The sequence below is a fragment of the Bufo bufo genome, chromosome 9, assembly GCF_905171765.1.
Source record: "Bufo bufo chromosome 9, aBufBuf1.1, whole genome shotgun sequence".
Lineage (NCBI taxonomy): Eukaryota > Metazoa > Chordata > Amphibia > Anura > Bufonidae > Bufo > Bufo bufo.
The window spans coordinates 90,458,798-90,473,132 of NC_053397.1; positions in this window are offsets into that span (position 1 = coordinate 90,458,798).

The following is a 14,335-nucleotide window of genomic DNA, read 5'->3' on the forward strand; positions in this document are numbered from 1 at the left end:
GGAGAGGCAGAGCAATGCTGGGAGTTGTAGTTATTTAACTGGGATGTATGTTAGGGCTGAAGGGAGGGATGTTATTGACATGGAACTGTGTGCTTGAGGTGGCTGGGGGAGGGAGTGATGTTATTTACATGGGACTTCATGTTCAAAGTGGATGGTGGGGGGGAATGATGTTTATGTACATGGGACTTGCGTTTGGGGATCCGCTTCCCAGATAGCAAGTAATTGTGCTGCAATTTTGAAAATGACTTGCTAAGCTATTGCAGACTTGCCAAGCTTCACAAGTATGTTGCAAACTTGCAGCAAGTCTGCTTTGCAAGTCTCCAGATTAACTTGCTTTTGCAAACTTGATGCAAGTTCTCGTTAAGTTATTATGCTCTTGCTAGAGACTTTCCAAGCAAATTTGCTGCAAGTTGAAAAAGTGTCAACTAGAATTTGTGCTGCAAGTGCTCTGCAAGTGTACAACTTGCCAGAGAATGTGTGCAGCAAGTTAACAAGACTTATAATTTAACCCTGCCACAAGTTTGTGGCAAGTTATCCTTGCTATCTGGGTTGTGATATCCGTTTCAAGGCTCTCACAAGCAGCCCCAAATGCATCAGTTTAACCCCAATGCATTCTGAATGGATGCGGATCCATTCAGAATGCATTCGTTCGGCTCCGTACGGCCCCACGTTCCGTTTTGGAGGCGGACCCCAAAATTCTGCAGCGTTTTTGTGTCCGCATTGTCTTGTGGAGCCAAACGTATCCGTCCTGACTTACAATGTAAGTCAATGGGGACGGATTCCTTTGCATTGACACAAAATGGTGCAATTGTAAACGGATCCGTCCCCCATTGACTTTCAATGTAAGTCAGGACGGATCCGTATTGGGACTTAGAAATTCAAATCTAATACAAACGAATCAGTCCTGAACGGATGCATTCGTTTGTATTATCGGTGCGGATCCGTCCAATTCAAGTACAGGACAGATCTGCACGAACGCAAGTGTGAAAGTATCCTTAGGGGGTGATGTTTGCATGGGACTGTGCGTTGGAGGCGGCTGGGGAGGAGGTGATGTTATTTACATGGGACTGTATGGTGGAGGGAGGATTATAACTGCAGGGGGAACTGCAGATCCAGGGGACATTATAGGCGGTCTTATTACTACTGGGGGCTCTATAGGAGGGTCTTATAGATCCGCCATATTTCTACTAAGCGCACTATGGGGGCCTTATTACTACTGAGGGGTCTGTAGGGAGCTTTATTACCACTGGGGGAACAATAGGGGGCCTTATTTCTACTGGGGACTCTGTGAGGGTATTATTAATATGGGAGGGTTCTTCTAATAATGGGGGCATTGTTGAGGAGCATTATCACGGTTGGGGCAGTAATGTTTCTTCAGGATAGTATTTGGGGGTATTGGGGGGGGGGGGCATGGGCGTAACTAAAGGCTCATGGGCCCCGGTGCAAGAGTTCAGCTTGGGCCCCCCTTCCCTCAGTGCTTTGTGTGTCTTCTTATGCGGCACAAGTGTCTTTGGGCCCCTTCAGGCTCCTGGGCCCGGTAGCGACTGCTACCTCTGCACCCCCTATAGCTACACCCCTGGGGGGGGGGGGGGGCATAGCAAGCAGCAGGATAACACTGTGGGGACTCCAGTTGGGGGATAATGATAGAATGTGAGGAAGCTAAGATGTCTGTGTGTCACACTCTGCAGAGACGAGGCGGCTGAGAGAAGTTATCCAGACCGAGTGGAGAAGATGATGAGAGAGAAGATCTACAGAGAAGATGATGACAGAGAGGAGACGTCACCTGGAGGCCCTGGATGTGACAGGTAAGTGCTGCTGTATAGCAAATACAGCAAAGTGGCAAAGTGCGGGGGGGGGGACCCTAGCAACGCCTCTGAAAATACCATTAATAGACCAGAAGCCTTGTACAGGCCTATTACTTCTATGGAACGCCTTCCCCGATCTCAGCCAGGGGAAGACATCCCCAGCCAGGAAGCACATGCTTCCGGTTTTAGCGTTTTCAGATTCTGTGGTCACATGTAACCATAACTTCTGAGGGGTTAAATGTTTGCAATCAGTGTTTAAAACAGCAGGCACCTGGCGGCTATGGTGCCTGCTGCACTCAGGAATGGGTGCCATCTTTAAACCTTGCAACTAAAACATTAATAATTACATATACTAGCTAAAGGACCCAGCTTCGCAAGGGTATATTTCATCTATTTCATTTAATTTTTTTTGTGTGTCGTTAAAAGATATTGACAGTATCCACTATAAGCGTGACATTACCACGCCCCCTTAACAGTGACCTCCACAGCCCCCCACCCCTTAACACTGACCCCCCACAGAGCCACGTCTCCTTAAAATATGACCTCCACAGCAGCCCACCCCCATATCTTTGACCTTCACAGCAGCCTTCCCCTTTAACAGTCAGTTTCACAGCACCCCACCACCTTGACAGTGACCTCCACAGGGGCACGCCCCCTTAACAATGACCTCTACAGCACCCACCCCTTAACACTGACCATAGGTTACAGTCCCTTTAACTGTGACTTCCACCATTCCCGGCACACTGAACAGAGACTTCCACAGGGACTGCCCCTTTAACAGTGACTGTAACAGTACCCCACGCTCTTAACAGCAACCTCCACTGTACCCTGCTCCCTTAACAGTGACCTCACAGTACCCTGCGGCCCTTTTAATAGTGGCCTCCACAGTCCCCTCCTTCCTCAACAATGACCTCCACAGTGCCCGCCCCTTTAAGGCCCCCTGCACACGAACGTGTGTTTACCGTTGCCGTATTGCGGACCGCATTTGCGGATCCGCAATACACGGGTGCCGTTCCGTGGGCATTCCGCATCAGGGATGCGGACCCATTCACTTGAATGGGTCCGCAAATCCCAAGATGCGGAATGGTGCGGAACGTAAGCACTACGGAGTGCTTCCATGGGGTTTCGTCCTGTATTTCCGTTGCCCAAAAAGATAGAACATGTCCTATCTTTTTGCGGAACGGCCGGATCGCGGAACTATTAAAGTGAATGGATCCGCGATCCGCTGTGGCTGCCCCACGGACTGTGTTCGTGCATTGAGTCCAGCATTTTGCTGGCCGCAGCACGACCACGGGGTGCACATGTTCGTGTGCAGGGGGCCTAACAGTGACCTCCACAGCCTGCTCCCTTAACAATAACATCCACAGCGCCCTCCCCTTTAACAGTGACCTCCACAACGGCCGCCCCTTTATTAGTGACCTCCACAGTACCCGTCTCCTTAACAGTGACTTCCACAATAACCCGCCCCCTTAACAGTGACCTCCACAGAGCTCCGTTCCCTTAAAATGTGACCTCCATAACACCCGCCCCTTATCAGTGACCTCTTCAGAACCCCGCCCCTTAATACTGACCTCCATAGGGGACCGTCCCTTCAACTGTGACCTCTACCGTTCCCTGCCTCCTTAACAGAGACCTCCACAGCACCTGCCCCTTTAACAGTGACCTCCACATCATCCCACCTCCTTAACAGTGACCTCCACAGCGGGCCGCCCTTTTAACAGTGACCTCCACAGCGGCCGTCTGTTTATTAGGGACCTCCACAGTACCCGTCTCCTTAACAGTGATTTCCACAACACCCAGCCTCCTTAACAGTGGCCTCTACAGCAATCTGCCCCTTAACACTGACCTCCATAGCGGACCATCCCCTTACCTGTGACCTCCACAGCAGCCTGCCCCTAGGGTGGCCAGAGGTCCGGTTTTAGGCCGGACAGTCCGGCGAAATTCGCCGCGAATATATTCGGATTAAAACAAATTTTTTCAAGAAAATTCGGTGACCTGGCGAATCGAATTTTTGAAAAATTCACTCATCTGTAATATACAGTTGCAAGAAAAAGTATGTGAACCCTTTGGAATGATATGGATTTCTGCACAAATTGGTCATAAAATGTGATCTGATCTTCATCTAAGTCACAACAATAGACAATCACAGTCTGCTTAAACTAATAACACACAAAGAATTAAATGTTAACATGTTTTTATTGAACACACCATGTAAACATTCACAGTGCAGGTGGAAAAAGTATGTGAACCCTTGGATTTAAAAACTGGTTGAAGCTCCTTTGGCAGCAATAACTTCAACCAAACGTTTCCTGTAGTTGCAGATCAGATGTGCACAACAGTCAGGAGTAATTCTTGACCATTCCTCTTTACAGAACTATTTCAGTTCAGCAATATTCTTGCGATGTCTGGTGTGAATCGCTTTCTTGAGGTCATGCCACAGCATCTCAATCGGGTTGAGGTCAGGACTCTGACTGGGCCACTCCAGAAGGCGTATTTTCTTCTGTTTAAGCCATTCTGTTGTTGATTTACTTCAATGATTTGGGTCGTTGTCCTGTTGCAACACCCATCTTCTGTTGAGCTTCAGTTGGTGGACAGATGGCCTTAAAGGGAACCTGTCATGTGGATATTTGATTATAATCTAACTAATTATATACAATCATTAACTACTAAAAAGTACCTTAGATGTATTCACTTACTGGTGTGACAGATGGTTACCTCATAATATACACACAAAGATGCCACATGCCGCATGCTAATGAGCTGATTTGAGTCCAGCGTGATGTCAGTGAGTCCAGCGTTTTTTTTTTATTCAGAGCTATAGCCACTCCCCTGCCCACCTGCTGCTGATTCATATGGAAAATAACTGTCAATCAGCAGCAGGTAGACGGGGAGAGTCAGGAGCTCATAATTATTCATGACTCATCATTATCAGCTGGAGCTTTTCAATACAAGATGTTGGCAGATTGACTGGGTCAATTAAAGAAAGTGACCCAGCATTTTGCTAAGATAATCAGTCACTTATTTATGTTGCCCTTAGTTAGGACACCATGAAACTGGTGACAGGTTCCCTTTAAGTTCTTCTGCAAAATGTCTTGATAAACTTGGGAATTCATTTTTCCTTCGATGATAGCAATCCGTCCAGGCCCTGACGCAGAAAAGCAGCCCCAAACCATGATGCCCCCACCACCATACTTCACAGTTGGGATGAGGTTTTGATGTTGGTCTGCTGTGCCTCTTTTTCTCCACACATAGTGTTGTGTGTTTCTTCCAAACAACTCAACTTTGGTTTCATCTGTCCACAGAATATTTTGCCAGTACTGCTGTGGAACATCCAGGTGCTCTTGTGCAAACTGTAAATGTGCAGCAATGGTTTTTTTTGGACAGCAGTGGCTTCCTCTGTGGTATCCTCCCATGAAATCCATTCTTGTTTAGTGTTTTACGTATCGTAGATTCGCTAACAGGGATGTTAGCATATGCCAGAGACTTTTGTAAGTCTTTAGCTGACACTCTAGGATTCTTCTTCACCTAATTGAGCAGTCTGCGCTGTGCTCTTGCAGTCATCTTTACAGGACAGCCACTCCTAGGGAGAGTAGAAGCAGTGTTGAACTTTCTCCATTTATAGACAATTTGTCTTACCGTGGACTGATGAACAGAAAGGCTTTTGGAGATACTTTTAAAACCTTTTCCAGCTTTATGCAAGTCAACAATTCTTAATCATAGGTCTTCTGAGAGCTCTTTTGTGTGAGGCATCATTCACATCAGGCAATGCTTCTTGTGAAAAGCAAACCCAGAACTGGTGTGTGTTTTTTATAGGGCAGGGCAGCTGTAACCAACACCTCCAATCTCATCTCATTGATTGGACTCCAGTTGGCTGACACCTCACTCCAATTAGCTCTTGGAGATGTCATTAGTCTAGGGGTTCACATACTTTTTCCACCTGCACTGTGAATGTTTACATGGTGTGTTCAATAAAAACATGGTAACATTTAATTCTTTGTGTGTTATTAGTTTAAGCAGACTGTGATTGTCTATTGTTGTGACTTAGATGAAGATCAGATCAAATTTTATCACCAATTTGTGCAGAAATCCATATCATTCCAAAGGGTTCACATACTTTTACTTGCAACTGTATATATATATTAGAAATGAGCAAACCTGTTGCTGTTCAGTTCATGTTTGCTGAAACAGATTCGCTCCAAATGCCCTGGAAATTGGTATATGACACCTTCTAGTCTCCTAGGACTAGAATTTTTAGAAAAACATATCATGTCTTTGTTCATTTTTTATGAATGTTTGTTTGCTTTTTCTCCCTCCCCCAAGCTCTTGGACGCAATGACAGCAATAGTAAACAATGTCTCAGTAACACTGACATACAGTACATACAGTACAGTACTGAACTATGGATAAACACACGTTTGACAGCGTTAACAAACTGGGTGTTTAAAAACACAATGCATGCGTTATGCTTTTTCTTATTCCAAGGCTTCCAAAAATTGTCCCATAATTTTATTTATTTTTTTAACTATGGCTTGTTGGGGGACCAAGCATCCATAAATTATGTTTTGGCAGGGTCAGAATGCCTCCCATATGACATGCACAAGTGTTAATTGTCAGAAGAAAACATGCCTCGTTGTAAATGAGGCTATACAAATTTTCGCTTTTAATTGGCTGCAGCAACAGTACAGTGTGGATGTGGAAAGGGTACGGTAATAAGAGGCATGTGCCCACAATAGTAGTAGCAGCAGCAGAAGCAGCATAGCATGTAACATACAGGTCTGTCTATCAGTAATAGTAGTAGTAAAGGTAGTAGTGGCAGAGGCTTCACGTTAATAGTAGTAGGGGATCAGCAGGTGAGGGGCAGTAGCTGCGGTGGTGACAGCAGCAACCATATGGTACATGTTGGCAGGCAAGCAGCAGCATGATGGAGGCAGCAGCAGCAGCCACATGGAACATGGTGGTAGGCAAGCAGCAGCAGTGGCATGAAGGTGGCAGTGGCATGAAGGAGGCAGCAGCCATATGGAACATGATGGTAGGCAGGATGGCAGGCAGGCAGATAGCAACAGTAACAACATGGAGCACCAAGTGTAATCGATAATCGGTCATCATCCTTGTGGACGTGGTGTTTTTTACATACTACAGGCGATCTCGGCAAGGGAGGGGAGGGTGTCAAGTGTCTCGAGTTTATCTTGTACAGCCACCTCCCTAGTGAAGTAAGTGACATATTTGATTTAACTGGCCTATTTTTATTTTTAGCGTATGTTTTAGGGTTATAATTCTAATCATTGTGTATACCCCCTATGTGTATACCTTTTATGGGCTAAAACAGTGGTGCCCAACCATTTTTGTCTGAGGGCCGCACTAGACATGGTATAAAGTTCGCAGGCCAGATTCAGGTAGCTTTGCCAGAAAGAAATGCAAACACTGTGAGGGGGCATGTGTGAGCATTACTAAATTACATAATACGTAGGCCTTCAAATCGTTGGAGGCTGCGTTTAGAGCCTCTGTTGCAGATTCTGACGAAAGACCAGACAAAAAAGCCTTGTATGCAGCACTTTTGTGTCCGGTAAAAAGACAGGATCCCGAATGGAAACTGAACGGATCCCATCATAGTCGGTGAAGTCTGTTCAGCTTTTTCCCTGTGGGGTGACAGGAGATGGGGGGGAGCAGGGTCACCAGTGGGGTGACAGGAGGAGGGGGGAGCAGGGTCACTAGTGGGATGACAGAAGGAGGGGGGAGCAGAGTCACCAGTGAGGTGACAGGAGGAGGGGGGAGCAGAGTCACCAGTGGGGTGACAGGAGGAGGGGGGAGCAGAGTCACCAGTGGGGTGACAGAAGGAGGGGGAGCAGAGTCACCAGTGAGGTGACAGGAGGAGGGGGGAGCAGGATCACCAGTGGGGTGACAGGAGGAGGGGGGAGCAGGGTCACTAGCAGGGAAGTCTTTAACATGGGGCAAAAAGGGCAGCTGCCCCGGGCCCAGTTGCTCCTGGGGGGCCCAAGGCAGCTGCCTCTTGAGCCCTGCTAGCCACTGCCCCGGGTGTCAGGCTGTCAGCTACATAGGGGGTGCTGCCATGCCTGCCGGCACTCCAGGCAGCGTACTGTGAGAGCTGTGATTCTCTAGGACCTTAGATGACATCATCACCATGTGACAAGTAACCTAGCAATATTACTGGTCACATGGCTATGAGGTCATCAAGGTCCTTTCTACCAGGAGTGTTGCAGGAGAAGTTTGCCTTAACTGTGGAGCTTTTTTTGTGAAGATTACATCAGAAAAAGGTGACAGGGGCTGTTATGCTAATATACTGTAAACTACTGTATAGTGAGGTGCTGTATAGTGTGGGGGACTGTATACTGTGGGGGACTGTATACTGTGGGTGCTGTATATTGTGGAGTGCTATACTGCTGTACTGTATAGTGTGGGGGACTGTATACTGTGGGTGCTGTATATTGTGGAGTGCTATACTGCTGTACTGTATACTGTGGGGTGCTGTATAGTGTGGGGGGCTGTATACTGTGGGTGCCGTATATTGTGGAGTGCTATACTGCTGTACTATATACTGTGGGGTGCTGTATAGTGTGGGGGGCTGTATACTGTGGGTGCTGTATATTGTGGAGTGCTATACTGCTGTACTGTATACTGTGGGGGGCTGTATACTGTGGGTGCTGTATATAGTGGAGTGCTATACTGTGGGGGGCTGTATACTGTGGGTGCTGTATATTGTGGAGTGCTATACTGCTGTACTGTGTGGGGGGCTGTATAGTGTGGGGTGCTGTATTGTGTATAGTTTGGGGTGCTGTATACAGTGCGGTGCTATACTGCTCTACTGTATACTGTGAGGTGTTGTATACTGTGGGGTAGGGGTGGGCGATATGGCCAAAAATCTATATTGCGATATAATTTTAAGCATGTGCGATATGCGATATATATCGTGATATATTGTTTTCTATATTTGGGTGGGGGGGGGGGGGTGTTTAACTCCTTAAGGACACAGCCTTATTTCACCTTAAGGACCAGGGCATTTTTTGCAAATCTGACCAGTGTCACTTTAAGTGGTGATAACTTTAAAACGCTTTGACTTATCCAGGCCATTCTGAGATAGTTTTTTCGTCACATATTGTACTTCATGACACAGGTAAAATGAAGTAAAAAAAAATTCATTTTTATTTATAAAAAAAATACCAAATTTAGCAAAAATTTGTAAAAAAATTGCAAATTTCCAAGTTTAAATTTCTCTATCTCTATAATACATAGTAATACCTCCAAAAATAGTTATTACTTTACATTCCCCATATGTCTACTTCATGTTTGGGTCATTTTGGGAATGATATTTTATTTTTTGGGGATGTTACAAGGCTTAGAAGTTTAGAAGCAAATCTTGAAATTTTTCTGAAATTTTCAAAAACCCAATTTTTAGGGACCAGTTCAGGTCTGAAGTCACTTTGCGAGGCCTACATAATAGAAACCACCCCATTCTAGAAACTACACCCGTCAGGGTATTCAAAACTGATTTTACAAACGTCGTTAACCCTTTAGGTGTTCTACAAGAGATACAATTTCAAAATTTCACTTTTTTGGCAGATTTTCCATTTTAATAATTTTTTTTCAGTTACAAAGCAAGGGTTAACAGCCAAATCAAACTCAATATTTATGGCTTTGATTCTGTAGTTTACAGAAACACCCCATATGTGGTCGTAAACTACTGTACGGGCACACAGTAGGGCGCAGAAGGAAAGGAATGCCATATGGTTTTTGAAAGGCAGATTTTGCTGGACTGTTTTTTTTGACACATGTCCCATTTGAAGCCCCCCTGATGCACCCCTAGAGTAGAAACTCCATAAAAGTGACCCCATCTAAGAAACTACACCCCTCAAGGTATTTTCAAAACTGATTTTACAAACATCGTTAACCCTTTAGGTGTTCCACAAGAGTTATTGGCAAATGGAGATGAAATTTCAGAATTTAAATTTTTTGCCAAATTTTCAATTTTTTCCAGTAACAAAGCAAAGATTAACAGCCAAACAAAACTCAATATTTATCGCCCTGATTCTGTAGTTTACAGAAACACCCCATATGTGGTCGTAAACTGCTGTACGGGCACATGGCAGGGCGCAGAAGGAAAGGAATGCCATACGGTTTTTGGAAGGCAGATTTTGCTGGACTGTTTTTTTTTTTACACCATGTCCCATTTGAAGCCCCCCTGATGCACCCCTAGAGTAGAAACTCCACTTTTTATTTTTTGTTTTTTACAACATTCATCTGACAGGTTAGATCATGTGGTCTTTTTATAGACCAAGTTGTCACGGACGCGGCGATACATAAATAAAATAAAAAGTATACATATTAGGTATCGCTGCGTCCGTATCGACCGGCTCTATAAAAATATCACATGACCTAACCCCTCAGATGAACACCGTAAAATTTTTTAAATAAAAACTGTGCTAAATAAACCATTTTTTGTCACCTCACATCACAAAAAGTGTAATAGCAAGCGATCAAAAAGTCATATGCACCCAAAATAATGCCAAACAGTCATCTCATCCCGCAAAAAATGAGACCCTACCTAAGATAATGGTTTATTTAGCACAGTTTTTATTTAAAATTTTTTACGGTGTTCATCTGAGGGGTTAGGTCATGTGATATTTTTATAGAGCCGGTCGATACGAACGCGGCGATACCAAATATGTATACTTTTTTTTTTATTTATGTAAGTTTTACACAATAACAGCTTTTTTCAAACAAAAAAAATGATGTTTTAGTGTCTCCATATTCTGAGCCATAGTTTTTTTATTTTTTGGGCAATTGTCTCAGGTAGGGGCTCATTTTTCGCAGTCAGGGGTGTTGCCTCTCCACTGCCACTAAACACATTGACCCATTGGGCCATGAAAGACATGTACTGTCACTGCCAGTGAGAGCTGCTCCAGGTGTCCACGGTGGTGTGAACCTTGCCAAACAGCGAGGATCGCAGGGAGAGGCCTTCGTTCTCCTCCACATGAGAGTACATGGCAGGGATCGCTTTGTGGGAGAAATAAGGCTGTACAGACTAACTAATCAGAGTGTGTATGCTGTTTTTCAGGCTCTCATCTCCACAGATCATGCCCACAGAGATCAGAATTAGTGTTGAGCGCGAATATTCGAATTGCGAATTTTTTTCTCGAATATCGCAATTTCGAGATTTCGCGAATATTTAGAATATCGTTCTATATATTCGCGAAATAGAATATTCGTTTTTTTTCTTTTTTTTTTTTATTATATTTTTTTCTTTCCCACTTCCCTAAAGTTGTTCTTACCTGTCCTTTGGATTCCTGGCTTCCTGGCTGCTCCAGTCAGTGGCGCTTTCAACTTACTGCTATATTCCATATTAGCTAAATTACAATCTAATCTATATGTGTATTTTACGAAATTTCGCAATAGTCGCAATTGCGATGCGAGTAATATAACACGAAATATTCGCATGAAGATTTCAACTTAGCACTGCTATACTCCATATTCTAGCCTAATATGGAATATAGCTGTGCTAAGTTAGCACTGCTATATTCCATATTAGGCTAGAATATGGAGTATAGCTGTGCTAAGTTGAAATCTTCATGCGAATATTTCGTGTTATATTAGTCGCATCGCAATTTAATATAACGCATCGAGTAATATAACACGAAATATTCGCATGAAGATTTCAACTTAGCACTGCTATACTCCATATTCTAGCCTAATATGGAATATAGCTGTGCTAAGTTAGCACTGCTATATTCCATATTAGGCTAGAATATGGAGTATAGCTGTGCTAAGTTGAAATCTTCATGCGAATATTTCGTGTTATATTAGTCGCATCGCAATTTAATATAACGCATCGAGTAATATAACACGAAATATTCGCATGAAGATTTCAACTTAGCACTGCTATACTCCATATTCTAGCCTAATATGGAATATAGCTGTGCTAAGTTAGCACTGCTATATTCCATATTAGGCTAGAATATGGAGTATAGCTGTGCTAAGTTGAAATCTTCATGCGAATATTTCGTGTTATATTAGTCGCATCGCAATTTCGACTTTTTCAAATGTTCTTAATATTGCTCTAACTTCGTCTTTTAGAAATTTCGTAATATTGCTCTAACTTCGTCTCTTAGAATATTACGAATATTCTAAAAGACGAAGTTAGAGCAATATTACGAAATTTCGTAAAATACACATATAGATTGTAATTTAGCTAATATAGTGCTATAATCCCTTTTTTTTCCTGTAATTTTTTTTGCCTCTTCTGAACTTAAGTTTTGTAAAATATGTACACTATTAAAAATTATTACTATAGCAGTATATTAGCTTAAATACAATCTATGTGTATTTTACGAAATTTCGTAATATTGCTCTAACTTCATCTTTTAGAATATTACGAATATTCTAAAAGACGAAGTTAGAGCAATATTAAGAACATTTGCAAAAGTCGAAATTGCGATGCGAGTAATATAACACGAAATAGTCGCATGAAGATTTCAATTTAGCACAGCTATATTCCATATTCTAGCCTAATATGGAATATAGCAGTGCTAACTTAACACAGCTATATTCCATATTAGGCTAGAATATGGAATATAGCAGTGCTAAGTTTAAATCTTCATGCGACTATTTCGTGTTATATTACTCGCATCGCAATTTCGACTTTTGCAAATGTTCTTAATATTGCTCTAACTTCGTCTTTTAGAATATTCGTAATATTCTAAGAGACGAAGTTAGAGCAATATTACGAAATTTCGTAATATACACATATTAGCCTAGCCATAGTCATTAGCATAGGAACGTTGCCTTATACTATCAAGATAAATTTTCGCAATATGCGAAAAATAATTTCGCGATAATTGGAATAATTGCGAATATTCGATTTCGACGAATATAACACGAATATTCATGCGAATATTCGCGAAATATCGCGAAACCGAATATGGCACCTCCCGCTCATCACTAATCAGAATATGAAAGAAGGTATGGCTTTAAGCTCCAATGTGCCCTCACTTTGCCCCTAGTCAGTCATCTGTGCCCCCAATGCTCTTGTGCTTGTGTGTTAGAGATTATTGATGGCAGTGGCTCAGGAACGGAGCGACCGCCGTCAGCAGTAGGTGTCAGCTGTTAACTACAGCTGACACTCTGCTTCAACAGCGAGATCTGTGCTGACACCAATCACGGCCTTTTAATCCCTTAGATGCCGCAGACGTCACAGCCACATCCATGGAGTCAACATAGGAAAGGGGTTCCCTCTCTCCCCCATCGGGTCGTCACACTGCGATGTCCAGGCTTGCCATGTAATGAAGCATGACAGACCCCACCAGAGGCAGGGTCTGATCAGGCTTCATGTCAGTGTAAAACTGACAGTACTATACTCTGCAATAAGGGAGTACTGCAGAGTATAATACAGCCCTCTCCCCCACCGGATACTCAAGATCCAAGTGGCACTTGATAAAAAAAAAAAAATGTAAAAAAATATATATTTAAAAAATGAAATAAAATTTTTAATTAATAAATAGCCTTTTCCCATATCATCTCATTTTTTATTTTTTAAAACATTTTAAAAATAAAATAAACTACATATAATTAGTATCGCCACCTCTGCAATGAACTGATCTATAAAAGGATCATATTACTTATCCTGCATGGTGAATGCCGTAAAAAAAAAAAATATATATATATTTTTAAAACAATGATGGAAATGCTGTTTTTATCATCTTACCTTCCAAAAAATGTAATAATGTGGGGATTCGCTCTGGTAGTTAGGACTAGCGGATGCAGTATAGAGGCAAAGTACACAGTTCTTGAATCAAACGGCGGTGTTTATTCACACATTGGTGTATAACAAACGCAGGTGGCTTGGTGTTTGTTCACACACAAGGAAAGTCCATAAACAATAAAAGTCACCTTTTCTCCTGGGTGTTAATTCACACCCTGTTAGCAGTTCAGCCTCATCAAGTCCATAGGCAGCCTGTTCGCCTTTAGAGGGGCCTGAGTCCTCCAGCCCGGCTCAAACCTCAAATCCCAGCACAGCCCTCAGTTCACAGCACACAGACTCCTGAGCTCCACTGTCAGAGGGAGGTAAATCCACCACACCTGGCAGTGCTGGCTGGTTTTTATGCCTGGCAAAACCCGGCCTGGAAGATGGGGAGTAGTCACCCACCCAACACTTTGAAAACGCCCAGTAAGAGCCATCCTGGATCAGCTTTGACAGCCATGCTAAATCTCAAGGTGTCAATTAGCAATAGCTGCTGCTGACACATAAAATACTGGCTCTTACTTCACCGAGGCCAGGAACCTCGGTGACACATACCTTCCATCCACGATGATTCCAGGAACCTTCTTACATACCCCCCCCCTTTGTTTAACCCTGAGGGGGTCAACACCTGCCATACGGTATACCCGGGACAGGGCATCCGCGTTTCCCTGCAACCTGCCTGCCCTGTGTTCCACGGAGAACTTAAAGTTCTGTAATGACAGGAACCACCTAGTGACTTGGGCATTTCTCTCTTTGGCCTGGCTCATCCACTTGAGAAGGG